Source organism: Heterocephalus glaber, unplaced genomic scaffold (assembly GCF_053883595.1).
Source record: "Heterocephalus glaber isolate CG9 unplaced genomic scaffold, H.glaber_assembly_v1.0 deba00001687, whole genome shotgun sequence".
Lineage (NCBI taxonomy): Eukaryota > Metazoa > Chordata > Mammalia > Rodentia > Bathyergidae > Heterocephalus > Heterocephalus glaber.
In genome coordinates, this window is record NW_028258412.1 from 20,611,966 (window position 1) to 20,638,965 (window position 27,000).

The 27,000-nt window shown below is 50.4% G+C and overlaps 1 protein-coding gene across 20 annotated transcripts in view; it reads right to left on the reverse strand.

Annotated features, from left to right (window-relative positions):
* The window catches only part of Cux2 (cut like homeobox 2), a 236,897-nt gene that overhangs the window by 52,377 nt on the left and 157,520 nt on the right, over window positions 1-27,000 (reverse strand). The gene's annotated exons all lie outside the window — the stretch shown is intronic.

Genomic DNA, 27,000 nt, shown 5'->3' on the forward strand with positions numbered 1-27,000 from the left:
CGATTTCCCTCTAATGGGTGCTGGGGGCATCAAATGATTTAATACACATGAAGCCATTTGAAAAACTCCTGGGATACTTTAGATCGCATAGATTTTTTTACTTCCAAGTATGGCCAATTAATCCCCTCCTTGCCTGGAAGAGTGATAGGTTCTGCAGGTACCAGGGGATTACCTCAGTTGTGTTTGTCCTGGTATCAGGACAGCCTCAGTACTGAGCCTGGGACTCAGCCTCAGCTGAGAAAGGCTCCCCAAACTGCAGTGTATTCTGGGAAGAAGAATTTGAAAACCATAGTGGTTCAATATGGCAGCCACAAGCCACTTCTGGCTACTGAGCACTTGAAATGTAGCCAGTCCGAGTTAAGGTGTGTGGTGAGTGTGAAATACACACAGGATTTAGAAGACCCAGCATGAGAAAAAGATAATACAATAGCTCATCAATATTGTTTTTAATATTGATTACATATCAAAGTGATAATGTGTAATTACTTTTTCTTTTTTTAAAATCACTTTTTCATTTCCTACTGGAAAAAGTAAAATTACATTTGTGTATCACATTATATTTGTTGGACAACACAGTTTGAAGATTTTATAAAGCCTGTGTAGAAGCAGTTTAATTAAGAGAGGTAGAGAGAAATGTATGGCTAGTGTCAAACAAGTGACTTTTAAAAGGTCAGTTACGAAAGTGCCTTAATCTCTCTCATTGCTCTTCAAAGAAGAGTCTCTGGTCTCTGAGCTTCCAGAGAGAGAGAGAGAGAGAGAGAGAGAAAGAGGGAGAGAGAGAGACTGACTCTCATTCACTGAGGAAACACTTCCTCAGCACCTGCTATGTGCCCAGCACTGGGTTCGTATGAACCCAGGTATAAATGCTGCAAGACTTGGTCCCCTTATGGGACTGGTCCAGGGGGGAGATTGACATAGTAATGTCCCCAGAGGATTCATTAATTACAAGTGCTAAATGCTTGGGAGGAAAAGTATAGGGGTGCTGGAAGAGGATATAAGTGGGGGGAGGCTGATCCAGTTTGCTCACAGAACATAAGGAATTAACTCCCTGAGAAGGGAAACATGGCAGGAGGAGGGGAAAGTTTAGAAAGAATGTGCTAGAATCAAGGCAAAGGGAAAATCACCAAATGCAGGCAGACTCATTCTTGCTAAGATGGACAAGACAGTTCCTGCTCTGGGTACACCCAGTTAAATGGGAAACACAGCCACACCATTAAGAACCACAATACAGGAAGGGGTCTCCTGGACAGGGTGTGAGGGGAATTAATTCAGAGTCTGAGGGTCACCCACTTAATGTGTATCACATCAGATACTCCTTCTATTCTTTTTTTTTTTTTTTTCTTTTGGTACCGGGGATTGAACTACTCCTTCTATTCTTGATTGTCTGATTCTCTGCTGACATTGTCCTCCTCATGTGGATGAGGAAACTGAGGCTCAGTGAGTTTAAATTCCTTGCCCAAGGTCACCCAGTTAGCAAATGGCAAGGCCAGGATTCACACCAGGTCTGCAAGTTCAGACTAGGGTTCTGAATCCAGATGCCGCCCTTCTGCTCCTGGGTAGAAGAACTACTGCAGCCAGGGACCAGCCACTTGGACCCCGCTTGGATGCTGCTGCCTCCCATGTCCTCTATGGCCTCACGTGATTAGCAGCTGCTGTGCAGCAGACCTGGCCCACAAGGAAGTTGTGAGAAACAAAAGCAACTCCTCTCTCCAGCCCTCCAACAGCTACCCAAGACCAACAGGCACAAAGTCTGAATGCTCCATGTTACAGCCATCCATGCTGAGCACGGGTGGTGACTGGGGCTTGGGGAAAGGCACTCGAAGGTTCCCTTGACTCCTGATAAGGAACTATGAGCTGGGCATGATAGTGCAGGCCCATCATCCCAGCTGAGGCAGGAGGATCACTGCAAGTTTAAAGCCAGTGTGAGTGACATAGTGACACAGTTTCAAGCCACCCTGAGCCACATAGCAAGACTCGGTCTCAAAAGCCAAAAAAACCCCCCAAAACAAAACAAGAACTCTGAAGAGGTTGGGCAAGTGCTGGAAGAGTCTTACTGTCTCCCTGGCCCTGCCCACGGCACCTGCTGCTTTTCCTTCACGGTGCTCATCAGTTGGTGATGGTGTATTATTTCTCTCTGTGACTGTCTCCTCAGAATGTCCACCTTCCCCTGAGAGCTAAGCTGTGCCACACAATGGCCACCAGCCCCTGTGACACCAGTCTCTCCAAATGTGCCCATTCCAAACTGAGATGAGCTGCAAGTTTAAAATATAGGATTTCTTGGGCCGGGGATTTAGCTCAGGGGTCCCGCTGCCTGCCTTGCAAGCTCAAGGACCCGAGTTCAGTCCCCAGTACCAAAAAATAAAAAAAAAATAATAAAAAAAATAAAATAAAATACAGGATTTCTAAGTCTTAGCACAAAAAAGGACTGTAAAAGGTCTCAATACTTTATACTGATTATATGTTGAAATGATAATGTAATGGTCAGATTAGGTTAAATAAAAGATATTATTGAAATTAAACTCATCTGCTTCTTTAACTCTTAACAATATAGCTACTATGCAAACATTTAAGTTACACATGCACCTTGCATTTTGTATCTTCTGTAAAGTGCTAAGCCAATGATCAAGGGTTAGCAAACTATGGCCCTTAGGTCAAATCTGGGCTTTCACCATTTGTATAAATAAAGATTGGGGTGAGGGAGTAATGAGGATTGAGCCCAGGGAGTGTTGCAATTCAAACCCAGCTCTTTTTTATTAACTTATTATAATTTTAAAATTTTTTATTGAGGTTGATCAGCCTGGGTTTGAGTGTGAGATTCTCCTGCCTCAGTCTCCCAGGTGTGCAGTACCATGCTCTGGTGTAAATAAAGCTTTATTGGAACACAGCCACCATCATTCTTTTATATATTGTCTACAGCTTCTTTTTCTTTCCTTTCCTTTCTTCTTTTTCTCCTTTCTTTCTTTCTTTCTTGCACTGAGGTACATACCCAGTTATTTATTTGTTTGCTTTCTTGAGACAGGGTCTCACTGGGTACTTCAGGCTGGTCTTGAACTCACTATTAGCCTAGGCTGGCCTTGAACTCCTGTTGATCCTCCTACCTCAGCCTCCCGAGTGCTGGGATTACAGGCATGTACCATCATGCCTGGGTTTACCCAGCTCTTTAACAAAAAAAATTTTTTTTTTGAGGCAGGATCTCATTAAGTTTCCCAGGCTGGCCTCAAATTTGCAATCTTCCTGCCTCAGCCTTCCAGAATGCTGGGATCGCAAGGGTGTGCCACCATGCCTGGTTCTACGGCTGCTTTTATGCTTATAAGGCAGAGCTGGGTAGTTGTGACAGAGACCCTGTGATCTTCAAGGTTAAAAATACTGATGGGCCTTTACAGAAACAAGTGTGCTGATCCCTGCTTTAGTGCTTCATCTAACAGCTGGACAATATTTTCAGAAGCAGAGATCAAAAACTGTCCCAGAACAGCAGTCGGCTTGGGTCAGCTGGTGTTCAGGCTTCCCACAGTCCGTGTGCCTCTCAAGTACAACAGCAATTTGGAGACCCTGCCTCGCTTGCTCTTGGTTTAGAACAGTGGCCCTGTCTGCTTCTAGATGGCCAGGCCCTGACATTCTTAATTCCACACTCTGACCCAGTTTTGGGATAATGTCACTAAGCACTGTGTAGCCTCGGTTTGTTTTTCCACGAAGGTGGAAGATAACCCCCTGCCTACGAAGGTGTTGGGGCGGAAAGGTGCCCTCTGTGCTGTGGATGTTGGCCAAAGCTTCCTAATGAATCGGACAGTTCTTTTAGCCACAAAGGATGGCTTTCCCAAGGACAGTGACTGCGCATGTCATCTGCACCCGACCAGGTGGGCTCAGCAGAAATAAAAGGCCATGTGGGGCTGCCTCGTGGCTGTGCCCTGTCACGCAGAAAGCCAGAAGAAAAGTGTCCAGAATGACAGGTTTGGCTAGTGATGGGAAGATCTTTCAAGGCCATCTGGGGAAGGAGGAGGAGGAGGTGACAGGGGCCAGCTACGCTCACCCCCAGAAGGTCACCATCAGAAAGAGCAGAGTGTCTGACAGAGCCGTGGCATTTATACTGCTGCTGGGCAGTAGGGGTGAGGATATGTCTGGTCCCTGAGCAGGAGCATAAAGGTGCAGATGCAGGGAGGGGGGGGAGGCGGGTCTGTTCCAGCCTGCTCTTGTCTGCCAGTGGTTACAACCCAGGAACCTGCACTTGCTCTTCACCACCCATGGCCAGGGCCCTGTACCCCAAGACACAGCACTGTGAGTGCCCGCTGGATGGAGGATGAACCCCAGGCCAGTCAAGCTCAGCTGCCTGGCCAAGAAGATAACCCATCAGTGGCAGGGGAGGGACCAGTGCCAGATGCCTCCTGCTCCAGGCCCGGACTTGGAACAAGAAGCGGCACTCTCACAGTGTGTCACCCAGTCCTGTGGCATGAACAGGGGACCTGAGATGGAGTCAGTGACCTTTCTCTGAAGACAGGCACAGAACACATGAGTGTGCTGGATGCTCTGATCCACAGGACGGGTCCTTTTAACTCAGACTAACCCAGTGCCTCCCCACGTGTGTTTGGCCACAGAACATACCTAGGGTTCTGTGGAACACGCTTTGACAACAGTGGCCCTCTTCCACTGGGTCAGGGCTCTGAGGATGGCGGGGCCCAGCCGTTCTGGGAGATGAGAGGATCTAAGGTGGCAGGGATCCTGGGGGAAACTGCAGACTGGTGGACAATGAGAGGAGGTGGGAGGCTGGGGAGAAGAGGAACCAGGAGTGTTAACGGCCCTTTCATGGTAAAGATATCAAGGCAGAGGGGGTAAAGGCCACACTGCCTTGGCAGCTGGGACTTAGACCCAGTTTAGCTGACTCCGAGGCCTGTACTTGTAACCCCCACTCTTGAGCCCTCTCTGATGGTGGTGGGGTTCGAGGGAGCAACCCGAAGAGCCAAAAGAGCCTGGGGGGTCAGGTCGGTGGGGACACGCAGGGGAGGAGGGGCCAGCAGGACCAACTTTGTCCTCCTCCCAGAGGGTTCGCTGGGGGCTCTGTTCCCGGGGAGCGCTAGTTCTCTGCCATAAATAAATCTTTGATGTGGCTGAGCAAATGAAAATTACAATTTAATGTCAATGCTTAAATAAGAAATAAGAGTCTGACTCTTGATTCTCATTGCTGGTGTCGATCTGGGCTCTCCGGGCTCCTGCAGGCATGGGGTAGAGGCCCAAGTCCCTCCCTGGTTGCCTGGGGAGTCCCTGGAGGTCCCAGAGTCCTGCCCTAGCTGTGGCTCAGGGACCAGCACCAGGTGGTCCCAGAGACAGATGGGACGGAACAGAATTCATGCCTTTGGCCACCTGTCACTGTTTTGAAATGTTTTTAGATGTAAATCATTAATCCACTTTGATTTTAGGTGTAAATCATTAATTCATGTTGAATTCTAGGTTTAAGTCAGTCTTTTAGAATCCCCAGGTGTAAACCGCTAATCCATTCTGAACCCTTGGGTGGAAGTCACCGAGCACCTGTGCTCAGAGGCCCCCAGTCCTGCCAGTGTGCTGGGTACAGAGGGCCCAGTGATCACACCAACTGCAGGCAAGGGGCTGAGCTCCTACTACACGTGTCCCAGTGGGTCATCGTGCCCCTCCCCCTCCCAAACACATCCGGGGCCTGACAGATGTCTGGAAAGGCACCCCAGTTTGTGCCTATTTTATTTACAGGACATGTTTGTGCTCAGCTAGTGTGGTGGCGTTGTGACCTCTGAACTCGGGCAGTGGGGCACTGACGGATGCTGATGGCCTGGCTGACGCTGGCTCTCTATCTGGACACTTCCATTGCCCCAGACACAGTGAGCACCTAGAGGACACAGGTTGGCATTTAAAAGGTGAAACAAAACAGTGCACGAAAATGCAGACAGTGCACATGTCCAACCAATTCATCTTCCCAACGGACAGTTACGGAGCATGTCCTTAGGGACAGGGGGTACTGGGCATTCGGCACCCAGGAAAGTGGACCCAAATACCTAGCCTGGTGGAGCTGACACATCTAGAGGCAAAAGTGGGCAGTAAAATAAATCACAATATAGAGCATCAGGAACTGGTCAAATGCAAGGGAGGAGAATGAGGTAGGAAGGGTACGTGTGCTGCATAGTACGACCAGGGAAGGCCTTGGGTGAAGAGGACAGTTGAGCTGATTACAGAAGGAGAGGGAATGAGTCATGGGGATATGTGGGAGAAGAATGTTCCAGACAGAGAGGAGCAGGTGCCAAAGCCCTGGGGCAGGAGTGTGTTTGGGTCAGCATGGCAGGGTTGGGGCAGAAGCAGGAGGATCAGGGAGGTGTCTACGCCAAGGTCCTGGTGGCAGCAGAGATGGGGAGAAGTGCTTAGATTCTGGATCAGTTTTGAAGGCTGAGCCATAGGATTCGCTCGTGGGGAGCACAGAGTTGATATGGGGCATAAGAAGAATCAAGGATGACTCCATGATTTGGGGCTTGAAGAACTGGATGATCTTCAATGGTCACTGATATATTTTCCTCCCCGAGGGCCCAGGACAGGGATGGGCATGGACTGGTACCGGGTGAACGAATAAACCAACGAGTGAGATTGGGAAGGAGAAGAGGGGGCCTGAGCTCATCCTTCCAAACTGCAAGCTGACAACCCAGAGGCCAGAGAGCCATGGCGACGAAGCCTTCCAGGTGGCCTGGCCTCGGCTCGGGTCTGGACTGCTCTGTGCAGATCCTGCAGGCTCCCTGGTGGAGCTGTCCACAGCGGGGACAGGAACAAGGGCCAAAGATCTGCACTAAGGCCCCAGCCCCAGTCCTGGGCACACCCACAGCAAGGCCGGAAACAAGGAAACAGAAGCCATTGGACCGGGGAGTGAAGAGACCTGGCTTTCATCTCAGCCAGGGCCTGCATCCTGTTCACCCAGGGCCAGTCCTGCTACTTTCTGAGCCTCAGTTTCCCCATCTGTAAAGTCAAAGTGTCAGACTACAGGCCCATTTGTGCATCAATTCTAATTCCCTGGGGAGAGAGGCAGACAGACAGACGGTGTCCTCCAGCACACGGACCCCTCCCACTGGGTTTTAATGAGGCCGGGGTGGGGAGGCCAAGGAAGCCTGCCAGGCCCTGCCAGAGGGCTGGGGGAGGGGAGCAGAGTCTGGTGGGCAGGAGAACCACTGTGCAATTTTATTCTCATATTTGTAATTATCCCCAGGCTAAAAATAAGACACCGAGCAAAGTGTTTTCAAATGTCGGCATTAAGAACACTTTTTATCTGACATAATACAGGCCCCTGAATGCATTTATGTCAAGCTCCCTGAGACCCCCACAGGCGGCGCTCCATGCCGGGCAGCTTTCACGACTCCAAAGCTTTGCAAAAATGCAACGTCCCGCAAGCGAAGGCTGGCAGGCCTGCTATTAGCAACGGTATAATCATCAATTACATCCAATCACAAACTACTGATTTTATAATTATCAAATGAAGTTCTAACTTCTCACCTCCGCACAGTGGCAACTAATATAATCTCTCAGTTCAAAAAGGAAGCTTTTTTTTTCCTTTTTCCACCCCCCCCCCCCCCCCGCCTCTCCTCTTTCTCTTCTGGGAAAAAATTTTTTCCAGGCTTCCATGTAAGACTGCATTTAAATTGCTTGTCACTCAAAACAAAGGCGAACCACTCATTTGTAATTCACCAGCCACCTGAACAGACTGCCTGTTTTCCTCTAAGCATCCACGCACCGGAGCACAAAGATCATTTTTCTATTGTTAAAATTGTATAAGCTGGGGCTTTTTTTAGCAGCGAATACACAATTTCACTTCTCTTCCGAGGGCTCCCAGCATAAAAGGGACAGGAGGCTTTCTTTAGTGCCTTACAAATAAATTTTGCTTTGGGGTAATAAAAGAAACTATAGGCTCATATAATGAACTGAACATCTATCCCTTATTTGGCAAGGCCATACGCATAGATGGGGGCAGGACGGAAGTTGTGTTTCCTGCCGTGCCTGGGGTGTGGCCATGGATGAAGCTGGACAATAGAAACTCATTGTCCCGGGGCACTGGGAAGCATCTGCATCTGGATTTTCTTGCAGGTGCTGCTGATATCAGAGACAACGCAGAACCAGAACAGCCCAGGAGTTGGCACTTTGGGTCTGACCTTGCCACTGCAGCCAGAGGCGTCTCTGGGTAGGTGTCTTTCTGGCTACCTCACCTCTGAGGGTCAAGCCCCAGATGACTGTCACCAAGACCCTACACGAAGCTCACAGGTTGTCTTCCAGCTGCTCAGCCTCTGAAGGTCGATCCCCCTTCATTAATGGCTCAGTTTTTCTGCATAATATTAAATCATAATACCTCCCAATTTTAATCCAGAGCTTTTTATAGCATACAAAGACCTTCTATGGGAACAAGCACATCCGGGCCTCCAAACAGTCCCCGAGGCAGCTCTGGGCAGGACAGTTCTGGTGATGGAGGCTCAGAGAGGCTGAGACACGGCTCCTAGTCACATAGGGGAATAGAGGCGGGTGTGGATGGGGGTCTGGAGGTGTCTCTGGCTTTAGAACCAGCCATGTGGCAGGGAATCTGGGGCTGGAGTTGGTGTGGGCCTCCTGTTCAAAGTGGGTGAATGGCTTGCATTTTGGGCAGTTAGAACAGGCTCAAGTGCATTCCCATGGTGTGCCCTTCCCTCGCTGGAATGGGTTGTGCTCTCCCTCCTGAGTAGGAGAGGATGCATGGCCCCCACCAGCTCAGCATAAGTCGCTCAGAAGCCACAAGGCTGCTCTTCTAGCCACTGTGAGGACTAACAGATTCCTGATGGCATCATCAAATCCCAGAGCTGCACAACACTTCGAGGCCTGCTGTAAACTATGGATTTTAGCTGATAACGATGTCTCAATATTGGTTCATCAATGGTAAATCCCCACGCTAAAGGAGGATGTTCAAAAGGGCAAATGGGGTGGCAGTAGGGGGAAAGTACAGGGGAATTTTTGGCTCAAATTCTCTCCAAATCCACAACTACTCTAACAAACAGGCCTATTTATTAACTATTGAGAAAAAAAAGGGGCCAGGGATTTAGCTCAGTGGTTCCGCTGCCTGCTTTGCAAGAGCAAGGTCCCAAGTTCGATCCTCCGTACAAAAAAAAAAAAAAGAAAAAAGAAAAAAGAGAAAAAAGACAATGAACATACATAAAGCATTTACTATATACTAGGCACCGGTCCAAGTGCTTGGCACGAGAACCAATTTAATCCTAACAACAGCCCTATGAAGTCACCATAATCATTGTCCCTGTTTCACAGATGAAGAAAACAAGACTTCAGAGAGGTGAAGGAACCTGTGCAGAGTCACACAGCAAGTGGCAGAGCTAGGACTCACACCACAGGCTCCAGAGCCTGTGCTCTTGTTGTGAGAGCAACAAGATTAAGCTGGGCGTGGTGGTGCACGCCTGTGATCCCAGCACTCTGGGAGGCTGAGACAGGAGGATTACAAGTCTGAGGCTAGCCTATGCGATTTACTGTGACCTTGTTTCAAAATTTTAAAAAAAAGAAAAAGAAAAAGAAGGGACGGGGATGTAGCTCAATGTGAAGGTTCTGCTGGGCAAAGCCACCTCCTCCCTGAGGATACTGTAGTGCGCAGTCCTTGTGCAGGTGCCCCACTTTGCTTGTGAGGCCATGTTAGATTAGGGGGCATGAATCTGGCCCAGGGCCAGATGCATCCTATGATCATATTTTCTTGGACCTTCCAATGTTTTAAAAATATTGGAGCTGTCAAAATTCATCAAATTATATACTTCAAATTGGTGCGTTTTACTGTATGTAAATGATACCTCCGTTAAGGACTATGAGCATGAAAATATGTGCATATATATGGAGCCGGTATTTAAAAACCAGGAGAGTTCCAAATCACTGGCTTCTCCAGGAAAATGAGGGGATCTGGCCACCAGAGCCTGTTCCAACAGCCACCTGGAGCCGGCTAGCAGCCGTTGGCTGGGACAGAATGGGTCTGAAGCGCCCCCCTCAGGTCCTTCATTCACCTGCAGTAGGGGTGGGCATTTTCTCTTTGATCTAGGCTGACATGCCCTCTCTCCTGCCTGTGTCCCCTCTACTTTTTTTGAAGCCTGCTGCCTTGAAAGAGCAATTTTCCAGTCAGTTGCTAAACAGGCGAAACAGATCTCAGGATCCATGCTGGTCCTGCTTCTGCTTCCTGGCTCTGGGGCTGCCCAGCATGGTTGGCCAACTGCCTTCCAAGCAGCAGCGAGTCCTCCTTCTCCTTCTGGGAAGGCCTGGGCGACCTGGGCTCAGAGAAATAGGGCCACACAGGGCACCTGGATGGTTCTGTACCTCCCCAGGCAGGAGACCCCACAGGGCTTGGCATTCTGTGTGTCCTGGTGGGGACAGAGACCAGGAAGGGAAGGGTGGGCAGGCTTAGTAAAGGCCTGTGGGTTCAAGGCAATGGTGGACTTTGGAGTCAAGTCTGAAGCCAGGATCCCTGGCTATGTGATTTTCATGCATTAGGAACCTCCACATTCTCAACTGTTAAATGGGTACAACAATGTACAGAGCTGCCTGGAGTCAGCTCGGGGAGGTGAAGCAGTCACCAGCCAGTGCTTAATGAATGTGCATTGAATGGATGGATGGATATATGCTTGAAAGAATGAATGACTTTCCTTGACCTGCCTGTGCCTCAGTTTCCCCATCTAGAAAGCAGGAACACCGAGGCCCAGCTGATGTATGACAACAGCAGGAGTTAAAAGATCTGCTTTGTTCACTGTAAAGTATGGGGTGAGGCTGACCAGGCTACAGTCCTTAGAAACACTTGCTAAGGTCACAAAATGTCCACAAAATGTCACCATCCAGGGGGATTGTGAGGGGTGGAAGCTGCTGGAACACGAGGGCTGGTGTCAGATGGCCAGAGTGCAGGAGACAGCATGATGCCAAGCACCACCCCAGCCTGCCCCTGCAGCAAGCGCCTGCTGAGTCCTGGGCCTGTCCGGGGTCTGCACGCCCGGCCCACGCGCTTGGTCATCCTGAGCTCTGTATCATGTGCCTTGGTGGCCTTGCTCCTGGGAGACCTGCAGGGGTCCCAGGTGGCAGCAGCCTCCCCTTCTTGAAGTGATTCTAGCAAGTTCTCCAAAATGCCAGCCCAGAAGTGTGAAGCTAAAGAATGTACGCGCCCTTTAAGGAGAGGCAGCCACCAAATCCCACACAAGTGCCACCCTGCCCAGGCTTTTAAATATAGCAGCATCCTTTCTGGGGGTCTCTGTGGAGTGTGGCTGGGGACAGACTCCCCAGAGCCTCAGATGGACATGTGGGCTCCACTGTGTGTGCCCAGCTTTGCCTGCAGGGCCCTGGTGCTCTGCAGGCGGTCCAGAGTGGAGGGCCTGGGCTGGTGTGATTCTCACCAAGTCTCTTGCTTGTTTGTGGCCTTGGACGGCCTCGTGCCTTCTCTGGGCTGCCTCTTCCTCTGCAGACTGATCTTCAGGCTAAGGTGACACTGCGAAGGCAGCAGGCAGCCAGGCAAGCAGGCAAGTGCCTCAGATGGCAAAGGGCAGCAGCACTTGCAGGGAGTGATTCACTCTCCAGGGAGCTGGCTACCGGGGACTGCAAGGAGGAGGTGGCCTTGCTTGCAAAGGCCCTGCAGGTTGCTGATTTGCAGGGGAGGGAGTGTGCCCAGTGCCTGCCAAGGCAGAGGAGAGGAAAGGCTTCGCACAGCTGTGAGACACTGAGCAGAGGCCTCTGAGCCTGGCTGTAAACGTGAGGCTCGAGGTCCAAATCTCCGTATGAGCTGCATTTGGCTCAGGTTTGGAAAATGTCTGATATTAGGCAACATTTAAATATCATGGGATTTTACACAGGTATGAGATTTTCAGCTTCTCTAAAAAAGTGGAAAATGGGGCCGGGGATTTAGCTCAGTGATTCCGCCGCTTGCCTCGAAAGCACAAGGACCCGAGTTCTATCCCCGGTACCAAAAAAAAAAAAAAAAAAAAAAATTAAAAAGTGGAAAATGTGCCCACCGTGGGCTCACATTCCTGCAATAATGCCATAATGAGAACGTCATTGACAAACACAGTGAATACGGTGAATGCTGAGTGCTGATGGTTTCAGGTGCTTTTCGTTTCCAAAGCCTTGATTCCCCTGAGGGGTAGGGGTAGGGGTGAGGGGCTGGCAGGGGCCCCATGGCAGGCTGGCTGGTGGGGGGAAAAAGGTCCCTCTATGTAGCGCTTGCCAATTTTTGTGGTGTAAATAATCCCATCACGGCAGATTTCACACTACCAAAGTCACTGATGGTGGCCCTCTGTATGAACCCTGGCATACGGCTCTCATCTCTACTTCCACAATGAGGAAACTGGGGCACAGAGAGGCCAAGAGGCTTACCACAGGTCACACAGTAGGAAAACAGGCAGAGGAGGGATTTACAGACTGAAATTTGTGCTCTTGGCCCCTGCAATGCAAGCAAGACCTAACTTCTATAGTCTACCTAAGCAGGGCAAGCTCCCTTGAAGTGGCAGATGGGAGTCCCCATTTCTCGCTGCTACCTCTTTACCTCCCCTGTGCCTGTGTTGGGCATTTGCTTACCTGTGGGGTCCCTGTGAGTATCTGAGGTTGCCTCCCTGCTTTAGGGGATGAAATGTCACTCTGCCCCCATCTCATGGGACCCACCCATGCCAGGTACCTGGACACAAACAAAAGGTTCCTGGGGCACATGAGCCCCGGCTCCTCTTCATACCCTGATCCTGTCCCCAGCACCTGACACCAAATGTCAATAGATACTCCACACTTCCTTTTCATTCTTCCTTTGCCAGGAGCACCGACAGCATCAGGCTAAAAGGAAGAATTTTTCTGTCCCCTCTGTGTCCAATCTGGGTACAACATGATTTAGAGGGAAAAAAATAGAAAACATTGTTCCTCTGGGCTGGAAATGCATGTGTCACTGTATTTCCCATGCTCTGAGAACATGGATGAGGCAGGGGCTCAGGTGTCCCAGCCATACCAGGCTTGTCCCCAGTCAGGCTGGTCCTGAGCTCCAGCCCTGCCTTGGAAGTAAGCGGGTGGTGCACTGGGCATCTCCTAATGGAAGCAAGCAGTGCCACTTGTGAGTAGATTTGCTAAAAATACCGACCCTGAGGTAATCAGACCCCCAGATCTAAATGTCCATGCACAAAACACACAAGTTCAATGGCAACCAAGGCTGGCACTTCTGCCACAAGGGGTGAGATCTCCTCCTGCCCTTTCTCCAAGCCTGCTTTCTCAGCTTCTGCAGATTTCCTGGTGGAAGGTGGCTGCCCTCAACAGTCATTCAAGCTAAACACACAGAAGAATCAAAATCGACCAGCTCCAAGTTCATCCAGGATGATGAATATCACAGGCTTAGCTTGAAGCCAGCGTCAGTGTGTGTACAATCAACTGTGGTCAGGGGAAGGATGTCAGGAAAATGGCCCAGTTCTTTCCACATATACATAAACAGTACACACACACACACACACACACAGGACAGGACAGAGAGACAGGGTCACCAACTTGTCTCAGTTTCCCTTGGACTTTCCTGAGCTTAGGGACTTTTCTGTACCTCAAGACTGTCCCAGTTTAAAAATTCAAAGTTCTGCATCCCAGAAGCCTGCTGGGTCAAGGGCTGAACTGTGACAGTTGTCACCTTATTTCAGAGCCACATCAACCAATCACGATGTATGAACCTTGAGTTTTGATATGAGCAAAACTACCTCAAAACTAGAAGAGCTCATCAGGGACCCTGAGACTGCCAGGAGGTTTGATGCTATGAAGAAACTACTGTTAAATGATGATATTGTGGCTATGTTTCAAAAGAGATTGCTTATGTTTTTAGAGACATACACTAAAATATTAACAGCTGAAATGTCGCGATGACTTTGATTGCTTCTTGATAATACAGGGGATGTGATAGGAGAAGCCAAGTGTGACTAGGTGTTGAAATGGGATACATGTGGCTCATTATTTTACTCTCTTTATGGTTATTTGTTTGAATTTTACTATAATAAAGAGGAAGAAATGAAGGAAGAGGAAGAAAGGGAAGGAGGGAGGAAAGGGAAGGACATGGTAAAGATAAACATGTTCTAAGTCAAATTTGACCAAAGTTTACAAGTCTGATCTAGGGCATGAGTCAGCAAACCTTTGCTGTGAAGGGCTAGACAGTAAATGGTTTCAACTTTTTAGGCTATATGGTCTTTCTGTCAAATATGCTCAACCTTTTTCTTGGAGGCTGAGACAAAATTTAAATGCATGAGCATGACTTGTTCCAATAAAACTTTATTTATAGAGACAGACAGCAGAGCTATGGGAACTGGCCCCCAGGCTATAATTTGCCAACCCTTGGTCTAGAAGGTTACTTACTGTTGTGCCTTGGGAAAGCCACTTGACCTTTCTGAGACATAGTTTCCTCCTCTGTAAGGTGGAGATTAAGGATAGCACTATATGTGGCCAGGATGAAATGCAATAATGAAAGAAGGAAGGTTGGCCCAGCGTCAAAGTGAGTAGGTCCTTGCTCAACAAACAGCAGGTGATACTGTTATCGATTTGTCACACCCTGCTAGAATGTTTTGTTCACTGCTTAGAACAGCATCTGGCACGTAGGAGAAGCCCAATAAATATTTGCTGAGATGATGAATGATTATGTCTGTGCCCAGCAAGCGAAAAAAGCACAAATAGGAAAACATGGTCTTCTCACCACTTTTCAAATTACCAGGGTCTCCCCACCTTGTAGGCTGAAAGAGGAAATGCAGAGCAGGGATGTGCAAGCTCTGCTTGGCACCGTAAGGAGTTGGCTCGCCAGACCGACTTCCTAAGAGGCTGTGCAGCTCAAGTTGTTTCCTAAAGTGTCAGAAATATTTCAGGGCATCAGCTCAACTGGAAGGGTGGATCAGGGAAGTGGGTCAGCCCAAGTTCCAGTGATCAACATCACTGCTCTAAATGTCCTGCCAGAGGTCTGACCAGACAGGGATATGGATTGGATGAACCACAAGGCTGGGCCAATGTGGACGTCTTCATCTAGCCTTGGCTGCCATCTTGTTTGAAGTGGAAGAGAACTCAATCACTGGAGAAGAGTTTCTTGGTTTATGCATCTCTTTTATAGAGTACGAGAGAGAGAGAGAGAGAGAGAGAGAGAGAGAGGATGTGTCAAGTCTTGGTGTAGGCAAATTATGTGGAAGGACAAAAGAGGGCAGCATTGGAAAATGGCACCAAATGGGCAAGAAACTGAAGCAACCCCTTCTCAGCAATATGAATTTGTCTCACTGATGACACCCCTTTGCTTTTTTGGCAGTGCTAGGCTTTGAACCTAGGGCCTTGTGCATGCTAAGCATGTACTCTGCCACTTAGCCCCATCCTCAGCCCTACTGGGCCCTCTTGATGTGGAGTGGTCCCACCCTGGGAGTATCTCTGCTCAACCTTTAATGTGGGCCTGGTTGACACATGCATACTTTCAGCGCTGCAGACACCTGGCTACCACCTCTGTTTGCTGTGAAGCACCTGATCATTCCTCCAGGGAGAAAGCACCAAAGGCCTGCAGGAAGCCAGCAGGTAAGCTCAGTTTGTGAAGCGGCTAGGAGAAGGGATGAGAGGGGGTGGCTGTGGAGAGAGCGGACTCTCCTAAAGACGCTCATATCCACTTTTTAAGAAGCTTCTATGCCAGGCAGACATAATCAATATGAGGCTGATGGGGCCGATGGCCAGGATACTAGTTTGTGATCTGCCTTTCCCAAGGACAGCTGCAGCAGCCATGTTTGCACAGAAGCATCTCCCCACCCGCAGCTGTGGACTGGGAGCAACCCTGGTCTCAAGCTAAGCTAGTACTATTTATTACCTTGGGAATTTGAAATGGGAATTGGTTAGTTTTGATTCTTTGGGGTTATTAGCATGAATGACTGTGGGGTGAGTGTAGGCAGCCTTTTTGGGGTACTTCCCTGCAGGAGGGCCTCACCCACTGTGGGGATACCCACCTTGGTTCTGGACTATCCTAGATGCTTGTTCCCCGCTCTGGGAGCCCAACTCAGCTTCCTGGCCTCTCAGACTAGAGTTGCAGGAGCATTCTGTCCTCACTAACTTGGGCTCCAATCACAGTTCCACCAGCTGTGGGACCTTGGGCAAGTTACCTCACCTTGACGAGCTCAACTTCTTTGCTTATAAATGGGCAGAATACCAATAGAGTGGACTCTCAAGTTACGATAGGCCTGACATACAAACAACTTGGGTTAATTAGGTTAATGGAAGATTCATCTGGGTCTTGTTATCTACAGCGTAGATACCAGGTAAACATCCAGATCTCAGCTGTACTGACTTACAACCAACTTGAGTTACAACCAGTCCCCTGGAACTGATCGAGTTCGTAAGTCAAGGGTCCACTGTACTTCCCTCACAGGGCTGTGAGGAGAATGAAATGGCACAGTAAGGACATCTGGCATACAACAGATGTCCTATAAGAGTGACAGTTAATTTTGTAATCAATTCTCTGGTACAAGTGCACTTGGGTGAATCCTGTTTCTTGCATCTCCAGTTTTCTCTTAAGATTGACTTCAGGTGGCCCTTATTATGACCACTCCCACTTGGAAGCCTCCAGGATATGCTGGGGTCTCCTTCCCTCTCCCATCAAGGCCAGGGCAGGGGAAGAACCCAGGCTGAGGGGTGCCCAGGCACAGGGGAATGAAGGCAGAGAGGCTGCATCTGTTCCCTTAGGCTTGGGGCCACCTAGCAGATGCTGCTCCCCACCCCACTCACTGCCGAGAGCAACAGGCAAGGCAGACAGATGCAACTGAGATGGCTTCTCCTCTCCCCCTAAACAACTAGGTGGAAAGTGGGAAGGAGAGCAAAGAGAAATGGCCATTTTTCCTGATAAACTTGGCTCAAATGCTGTCCCCCTGGCCAGGCGTGAAATCCCCTGGGCTGGGCTGGGGCTGGGGCTGGGGCCAGCTAGCATTGCCTATCGACGTTCCATTAATTTCTTTTTGTTTCCCACTAAGGTGTACACCCAGCTCAAGGTGAGAGAACGCAACTGGGCTGCGGCTTCTCAGATTGATAGATTGCGTTTCTGTGTGGGTCCGTTTCATGCTTGGTGACTCCGCAGCAAAGCAATTATCACTGTGGAATGCATAATGGCCTAATTAATAACTAATGTCAGGTTGGCCTCTGAGCCATGATTATACCTTAGCAAGCCAACTTTTTTTCCCTTTTAAACATTCAGAGAGAAAAATATTATTATAATTGACTGGTTAAACTGTCAAAGTGTCCCTGCCCATGGACATGGGGTGTGGAAGGGCACAAGGCCTGGAACGAGGACTGGGAATCTGCCCCCAGCTGGCTGTGACCCGGCTCAGCATCTGAGCACATCGCACCTGCCCATCTGCACCTGCGCACAGAGCACCTCTCTGGCCCTGAGCCATATGTTGTGTGACTGCTTGGGTTCAAATCTCTGCATTCAGGAAAGCAGCTGTGTGATCCTGGACAAGTTACCTGACCTCTCTGAGCCTCTTCTCATTTGTAAATAATGACCACAGCAATATCTACTTCATCAGCTGGTCATGGGGGAAAATGAATTGGTATCTGCAAAGCACTCAGAATGCTGCCTGGAACACAAACAGCTAGTGATGTCTGCCAATATTATTATGTGTCAACAGTCACTTAATAAATATTTATTCTGCACCTATTGTGTCAACCACCACGTGGGACTGCGTAGCACAATAGTCTCCAAGGCATGCGCTCCTTCCTTTTATTAAGTGGGAGGAGTGAGCATTACTTGAATAATTAAGCAAACAAATATACAAGCACAGACCATGCTAAGCACTGTAGAGGGTCCTATGAGTTCATGTAATGGGGAGGATTAAGTTTGGGAGGTCACAAAGGCCTTTCCAAGGAAATGACATTTGATTAGAGACCAAGGGACATGTAGGTTCCTGGCAATGGTGCCCCTGGGGGCCTGCCCATGTCTAGAGACATTTCTGGTTGTCACCGAGGGAGGTGCTGCTGGTGTTTCGTGGGTAAATCCGAGAGATGCTGGTGAACACCTTCTAATGCCCAGGACAGCCCCATAACAAAGGAGCATCTGGTCGGAAATGTCATAGTGCAGAGGCTGAGAATCCTGCATTAAGTGGCCAAACTGGGGGCAAGGGGCGTCAGGCAGAGGGCAGAGTGTGTGCAAAGGTCCTGAGATGGAGCAGAGAGGGGGAAGGGAGCAGGGCAGGAGGTAAGGCAGTGCTGGCTGGCAGAGGGCCTCACGGGAGTGGGGGGACGTCAGGGGCCACTGAAGTTATGGAGGGTTTTAATCAGGGAGGCTCGAGGGGGATGTCAGCCCCGGAAGAGCTCACGAAGGCTGCTGGCAAAAGCACTGGATAAATTAATCTGGGAACAGAGGGGCTGGATTCGGTGGAGCCAGAGCGGTTTTTGGGAGAGGCAGGATGTCCACAGCTCCTGCTGCCTGGGACAGAAAGGCCCCTCATTCAGGAGGCACAGAGAGGACACAGACTAGAGGGGCACAAAGCCTTGCACCCCACATCTGGGTGGGGCCTTGAAGGACAGTGCGGGTCTTCAGGCACTCAGGGGAAGAAGAGCATTCTGAGAGAAGGGAACAGAATGTGAAAGACATCTTAGCTCTCCAAGCAGGAGGACCGGGGATCAAGCTGGCAGGTGTGGGAGATGACACGATGACCCTTCCTTGGAGAGACCCTTCCTTGCTGGAGAGCTTTGATGGTCGTAAGAGGCAATGGGTTTTGGACAACTAACTATGTTTGCAATCACTGTAGAAAAGAACACCGAAGCACGGGATCAGTTAGTACCTTGGAGCTGCTAGTCAGGGTGCAGGCATCACACCATTAAACATAGAATAGGCTCTCCTGGGCTTTTCTCTTGAACCAATGCCAAACCAGATCATGCCCTCTGGTCCTGAGGCCTCTTGGAAACCCTCAGGGTACTACATGGCACCCAAGATGAATCATCCACTTCACAGATAATGAATCATCCACTTACACAGATCTGCTCTGTGTAAACTGAGGCTGCCAGTGGTTGTCCCACCTCCTCACTGTCCAGCTTTGGTGCCTCAGTTTGTTCATCTGTACAACAGGCACAATAACACCCCTTTGCTTGGGTATGGTGACAATGGTTTAAAGTTGATCTGTGCAGAAAGGTAAAGAGAATGCCAGGTGTATACTGGGAACACAGGAGCTCAGGCTGCTGCTGCGGTCACTGATGTCACCAGCCACAGCCCTCACAGTTTGCTGGCGTGGGAGGGACCTGCTGGCTTCAGCCTCAGCCCTCTCATGCCATTAGTCCCACTCAACAGGAAACAGGACAGTGATGCCAAGGGCCATTTCTAAGCCCCAACTACGTGCCAAACACGACCTCACAGAACCCTTACCAACAGCCCTATTAAGGAGGGGTAAGTAGTTCCCTAGGTCAGATTAAAAAAAGCCAAAAACCAAGACCAGACGAGGCCACAACAAGCCTTTATTGCAGGGACGACCTGCTGGGCTGCCTCTGAACAAAGGAGAGACAAAAGCAATATGGCCAGGACGGGGAGCGCTTCTTATAGGAGCTGAGGTGGGGTTGAATGAGGTAGTGGCTGGGGACTGGAGGAGCCTGTGCCCTCACTAGCTGTTAGGAGGAGAGCAAGTATTAGGTTACTCTTTTGGTGGGAGTAGGGGCATGTTGGGAAGAACTTCACTGTTATATACAGCAGCCACCCTAAATCGGAGGGAAATCTATCTATCACCCTATCTTCCAGATGGGGGTGATGAGCCCAAGGTCACACACCCAGAGACCTACCAGGCTGAACCCCATCATCTCCCCAAAACTAGCTCCCCCAGCCTCCTGCTAATGGATTCATGTTCTGCTCCCCCAGAGGGTTGGGCCAACCAGCATCCCTATTCCTGCTTCTCTGCCTCTGCCTCAGGCCAGGCCACCTGCCCTGAATTCTGAGTCTACTCCCTCCTACCTCGTGTACCTCCATGGAGATCTTTCTACCACAAGCTACTGGTCATGCTGTCTTCATACATCCAAAAAGCTTCCACAGTGCTTCCTCTGTCCACAGACAGCACTCGGAGTAAGTCAGCACTTGGGACCCCATGTCCAGTCCCACATGTGACCTCAGCCCAGCTCCAGACACCTGGCAGCAGGGACAGTCATTCTCTACTTCCAGCTTCCTGGGTGTTATGCATCCTGATGAACATGGCATGTGCATTACCATTTCATTTCATCCTCACCATAGACCATTCTACTACTGAAGAGGAAACAGGCTCAGAAGTGACTTGCCCAAGGGCCCAAAGCTCTAGGCACTGATCAAACTGGGGCTTGAACCTTGGTCTGACTGAGGCCAAGGTCTGTGCTTTCAATCACCACACCCCAGTTCCCATGCTCCTCCCGGTCCTAAACTTCCTAATCTCTGCTGGGCTCTCACTTTCTCCAGGGAGTCTTCCTGAACTGCCTGCCTGAAAATTAACTGCTTTCTCCTTGACACAGTTTGCTTCTACTGCACATATGCTTTCTTTCTTAATGGTCCTCGGGTGGACTCCCTATGGTGGCTTGGCTTCCCTGTTGGACAGAGCTCATCTCTTCCCACAGCTGGCCCCATACAGAACAGAACACATGGAAGGTGCTTTACAACATCTGCCACATCGTTCACATACTTCCTTGCTCCCTCAGTGCCAACTCCTGGGCTTGGCAGGCCCCTTGTGATCCATTTCCCTTTCATTTGTCCAAACATAGTACCATGTGCAAGGCTCTGCTTCAGGGCTCTGTACTGTGTCCAACAGCCAGGGAGATGGTTGGTCCCTGGGGAGCCACTGTACAGCAGACAGGGCTATGAACTTGCCTTGCCCGGGTTTTCTTCCCCTCTGGGTACATGAGGTCTGACCATACCCTCGGAATCGGGTGTGGTTTCGTTACAGAGCTCTGACCCAGGGAACAAGGGCAGAAGCAGTGTGGGCACTTTTGGGACTGGTCCTTGAGGACTCCTGCAAGATCCACCCTGTTTTTCTTTCTCCATGGGCCAGCTAAGTGAAGGACTCTGGGATGCAGAGACAGCAGAGCTGGATCAACAGCCATGCTGATGAATCCAAACTGACCTGGGTTCGAATCCCAGCTCTCCTGCTTCTCAGTCAAAGGATCTTGGCATCTCACCCTCTTTGGGTCCATTTCTCCTCTGTAAGAGAAATTCAGTCTCCTCCATTTTAGGGCTCTCTAGAATACGCCACATCCTATACTCCACACCATGCCTGCCACGCAGTAGATGCTCCACAATATCCGATGTCAGATACCCAGCCCCGAGGGTGATGCCAACAAGTGCTCAGGAAGTGGAGCCCCACTCTGTCTTTCAGTCCTTGGGGCTCAGGGCAGGACCCCTGCTCAAATCTGGATGCAGAATCGTGCTGATCTTCATTTGCACTGGTCTGCACTAGTCTTTGATTTTATATATTTTAATGAAGTGCTATTATTTTGTGCTGAGAATAATTTTATTACAGAGAGGAATTTATAAATCTCAGGGAAGAAACAAATAAGAACTTCTATCTTTTGCAGTGGAGGCTCTAGGACAGGCAGGAAGACGGTGAGAGCTTAAGGGTGGCCTACGAGGATGGAGAGGCAACAGGGAGCCTGGGAGAAGCCTGGCTCCTGGTGTGATCTTATGCTTGACAGAGCGGACTGAAGAGGATAGGGGGCCCCGGAGACAGGAAGGGCCCTGGGGTCTCTGGGCTTTCAGGGCCTGAGATTCCCATTTGCCTCCTGCCCAGAGCATTGGCGTATGCCGACCTTCTACCTGGCGTGGCATTCTGGGCTTCTGATAACTAGACTGTCCCCGCCCTTGCTTCAGGTCACAGTTACTTCTTCCTGGAAGCCCTCCCTGACTCTCCAGGATGCTTTCCCAGCCCCATAGAGCTCCACGTACAGCACAGCCCTGCTGAGGTTGGTGACTGAATTTACTTGTTTTGGGCAGCTGAACTATGTCTGTCTTTTCCTCACAAGGCCAGCATTGGGAGGGAACCAGAGCTCTGGTCTCTGGTTCATTTGTTCCTGTGCCTGGTGATAGTGTCTGGAACACAGTACGTGCTCTGTAAATCCTTGCTGAATGAACGAACGAACGAATGAATGAGGAGATTCAATCTCTCCCCCTGCCTAAAAGCAGAGGTCGGCAAACTTCTTTAGCAAGGGCAGATAATAAATAACTTTCGGCTCCAGGGGGTCACACAGGTTCTGTTGCAACTGCTCGGCTCTGCCATGGTGGGAAAGCAGCAACAGACAATGGTAAGTGGGTGGGTGTTGCTATGTTCCAATAAAACTTTATTTATAAAAAGTGACTTTGGCTCAAGGGCTCTCTGACCGAAAGTCTTACCATTTTTACCTCTGTTCTCACTCACTACAGGGATTAGTTCTGGTGGTGTGCTGGGAGCTGGCCTGCAGTAGCTTGCCAAAACTGATTTTTAAATTTTCAGGAACTCTATTTTAAACTCACAGTTAAACAAATTATATTAAAAATAAAGTCACTAAAACAGGGGTGAACCTTGAGGCCACTATGCTTAGTGAAATAACACAGCCCCATGCATCAAGTTCTTCTTCTGCACCAAACCCTCACACCTCCCTGAGTGGCAGGCTCTTTCCACCTTTATTTTACAGACAGAGAAACTGAGGTTTGCTGAGTGACTCTGGGCTCACATCCTTTCCACTCTGCCCTGGTGCAAGATGCACCAGGAATGTATGCTCACGCTTTCCTGCGGCACTGAGCAGGGTCCTGGAGCCACGGACAGTCAAGCCCTTCTGCACACGAGCGAATGGCAACGCTCACCACCTCCATCCAGCACCCAGCACCCAGCACCATGCCTGCCACACACGTTTGCTCCACAAACATTCACTGAGGGGATGAACGTGTGGCTGCGAATGGCCACTGCTCCCTGGTGGCGTCACAGGGCTGCTGTTTCAGGGGCTTCCACCCTGCTCAGGAGGCAGATGTAGGGACGGAGAGCCACCAGGCTGCCAGAGCCATGAGACAGATGTGCGTCTGGCGGCCTTATCTGCCCACCGACCAGCCCCACACGGTCTTCCATAATGCAGTCCATTAAAAGGCTTGTAAATTTTCACACACGAAAGTCTACCACGGCGCCAGCACAGACTAATTGTTGTTAAATGTGCGGGAATGTTACTGCCATGCGGCTGGAGCGATCATTCTTCCCAGCCTGGCCCATTCTTCTGCAGGCGGAAAGCTTACAACATTTGCACAAGGCCAAAAAGCAATTCGTGTCAAAAAGATCAATAATATAAAAATAAAGCATGAGAATTCTAGTTAAAGGGAATGTCATATAAATGTGGTTCACGTCCATGATTCCAAGATTAAAAAAATCAATCAATATCGTTCTTTAGATGATGTTATTTCTAATGAGAAATACCCGGAACAACTGCAAATAACTGCTTAACTGGGGGGAAAAAGCATTAATAATTTACTTTATAAGGCATATGATACCAAACAAAAGAGGATTGCTGCTGATTCTTAATTTGGTTATAATATGGCATGACAGGTTCAATGATGCTGTGGTAGGTTCTTGATATTAGCTTCGGAAGGATGTTCAGTTCAGCGGAAGTTTTACCCTGAGCTGTCGGGGCAGGCTCCAGAGGGCAAAGACTGGTATGAGCAGCCAAGGAGATGTGCATCGAAGCCATGTGTCAGCCAGATGTGTGGCACACCCACGACCCCAGTGCTCTGGGGAGCTGAGGCCGGAGGATGGCAAGTCCGACCTCGGCTTGGAAAAGCTGGTGAAACCCTGTCTCAGAAAATGAAAAAGGGCCGAGGATCTAGCTCAGTGTGAAGGCTGTGGGTTCAATCCCCAGAACCCCCCTCCCCAAAGTCCTTATGTCACCACAGAGGGGTATGGAAGGTGTGCATGCACACTCAAGTGTTGAGGTAAGAGGGAGTGACTTGCAGCTCCCCTTATTGCATCTGACTCAAGCTGCAAGTGACACCCTCGTTTACTGAGGACCTACTATGGCCAAGTCCTGGGCTGGGTGTGCAGACTCAGCTTTGAGTCTCACCTCTGTGTATGCATAGGCTTCCCTGAAGATTCTGCTGGAAAGAACGGCTCAGCAAAGACACATCTGAGAGGTCAGGTCCCCGCTCAGTGAGGGCATCTACTTCCGCTCTGGCTGCCTGTGAATCTCCAATTCAGACCTCAATCTGGACACGAGACCTCAGCTTCTCCTGTACTCCTAGGTCCCCTGAGGGGCAGCTCAGCCCTCCAAGCTGGGGCATCTCCCACCCTCTGTACTGCTGCTGAAGAGCTGTGTGGGGTTGGGCAAGGAGTTTCCCTCTCTGAGCCCATTTCCCACCTATGAAAGGGGGTGATACCTATGTGCTGCTGAGCAGAGGCAATGCTGGGGGGTTATCACTTTGCTAGCTGATGTTCTGGCTTGAGTTACCCCTCACATCAGGCCAGGGGCCGAGTCCCAGTTTCCTCACCTGAGAAGTGAGGGAGAGCAGAGCCTCCTCCTGGGAGGAACAAAGGTGATGTGGCCTGTCTCCTCTTGTCCACTAGGAATGCCGACTACAGCCCCTAGAGCGCTCTCCACTATGGCAGGCTTTGTTCTTGGGCTTTTCAAGTCTCAATTCACTGGGCTCTGCCGCTGAGCCTCTAACATGGGCATTATACCATCTCCATCTAAGCAGAGGAAGTGGACTCTGGTTAGGTGACTTGCCCAAGGAGACACAGCCAAGAAGTAGCTGAGCTGGGATGCAGTCCCTGCCAATGTGGCTCTGGTGCCCATAGTTGCCTCTATTGCTCCTCTTCCCAGACCAGTCCTGCTGGTCAGCAGGGCCATTTCTCCCTGACTTGCCCGCTGGTTAGGACCACATAGGGGCCCCTCATGTACAAAGGGTTGGTCACACTGCAGAGAGTGCCAGAGAAAGTGCAGTCTGGGGAGTGAGAGGATTAGGACTTCAAAGGCAGTTGGGAGAGGAGGAAAAGCCCTGTAATTAAATATCAGTTTAGAGGGCAGAGTCCTCAGGCAGATGTGGAGCAGGAGGAACACAGGCTGAGAAAGAGGACACATCGTATGGCAGGAGGGATGAGCACATCTCAGTCACTTAGCTTCAGGAACAGGTACTGACCCCCTGGGGCTCTTGCCTTGGGTCAGGACCACCCTTGGGCACCCACCACTGTCTGGGAGGGAAAGACAGGAAGTCCTCAGTCTCAGAAAGTGCAGGGTCCAGAGCTGGGACAGAGGGTGGGGGTGTCGGTGATGACTTCAGGCCTGGGCTCTGAGAGGGACCGCAGAGAGGACAGTTCCTCCTCTCACTGATTAACAGCTGGAGGGATCCTGCTAAAACCTGAGTCAGAGCTGGTTTTCCCCTGCTCTAAAGCCCCTTATAGTTCCCCGTAGCTCACTCATAGTCACAGCAAATACTTAAGGCAGCCCCAGGGTCCCAAGTGATCTGCTGCTCATTATATGATACTACACTTTTGTGGTATCAGGGATTTAACCTAGGGCCTTTACACAGCACCCTCTCCTCCTTTTAACATTTTTTTGAGATGGGGGTCTTGTTAAGTCATTGACTTCTTAGGCTGGGCTTGAACTTGTGACCCTCCTGCCTCAGCCTCCCAGAGTGCTGGGATGACAGGCCTGCAGCACCAGGTCCAGCACCTTCAGACACTGACTGTGATAGCCCTGAACTTACCCAGTGAGGCACATAGCATAATTTGTCTTGACGCTCTGCCCGGGCAGATCATGCTATGTGCCTTGCTGGCAGCGACTGATGGGAGAGCACTTCCCTGTTCTTGGGCACAGGATGCTTGAAAGGAGTTCTTGGTACAGGTGGTACAGGGAAGGACAGACACCAGCACCCCGAGGTGGGGATGCGCCAGGCTTGTCTTCTGGCTGAGGGAGAGGCAGGTGTGGCAGAGCGCAGAGGGGCACTGGCCTTTCGTTTCTGGCCCTCACAGTGCATGGAGCCCCTGCCCCTCACGCCCCATCCTCTTCCAGCCTGGGGTACAGACTTGTCCCCGGATGGACACTGGCCATTTCTGGGCCTCAGCATCCTCCTCAGGGGTCACCACACAGGTGTTCCCCCGACAGAAACACTGAATGATATGTGAAATAGTCACTAGAGAGCATGTGGCACAGAGTAGGTGTGCAGTCAGTCACGGTGGGAGCCTTCTCTTAGAAAGGCAGCAACCAACTTCCATGCCGAGCACGGCTGCTCAGTGATGTGAGTGGGCGGCCCCAAGTTGCAGTGATAGCCCATTAGGAGGTGGCGCTGTCAGCAGCCTGGCTTTGCTCACTCCCTGTCACCTGCTGGTCTGGCCTGGGGGGGGGGGGGACTCGATGACAGGTGCCTGTAGGCAGAAGAAAGGACATGCAGCCCTCCGCCCACCTGTAAGTGGTCGCCCAGGGTGGATGTCCAGGTCCCGTGTCTGGGTAAGGCTGGTGGGGAAGGGTCTGGCATCTTGTGGGCCATGGCAGGTCACAATGCCTTAAATCTCCGACCTGGGGGCCAACCCCAAGACCCACACGACTCAGGCCAGCAAACTGTCACCATCCATTTTTCAGATGCCACAGTACAGGATGGCCGGCTCCACCATGATTAGACTTTCTGTCAGTGACTCATCATTCTCGCCATCAAGGAACACTGTCCTTGGCTGGGAGCTGTCACCCTGGCCACGTGCCTCACTCTCCACCTGACCTCCCACAGGAGGCAGCAGAACCCCATCTCGGGCTTTCCTGCCAGTCCCTACACCCACGCCACCTCTGTCCACAACCAACAAGACTCCTACTGAGTCTGCTCTCACCTCCCTTTGGCCAGTGGGGATCTTGGAGACCCCTGATTCCATGCGCGGACACTCAAAGGAAAGGTCCCGAGAGCCAAGGCACGGCTGGTGTCCCTCACCTGGGTTCTTGAAGGGCAAGGCTGGGCCTGAGACAAGGAGGCTGCATCTATCCCTGTGCCCCTCCTTGACCAGCAGGAGCCTGGGGCCTGAGTTGCCATGAGGAAGAGAGGAGCCGAGAGCTCCGGGCCACACACTGCATTTGCAGCCC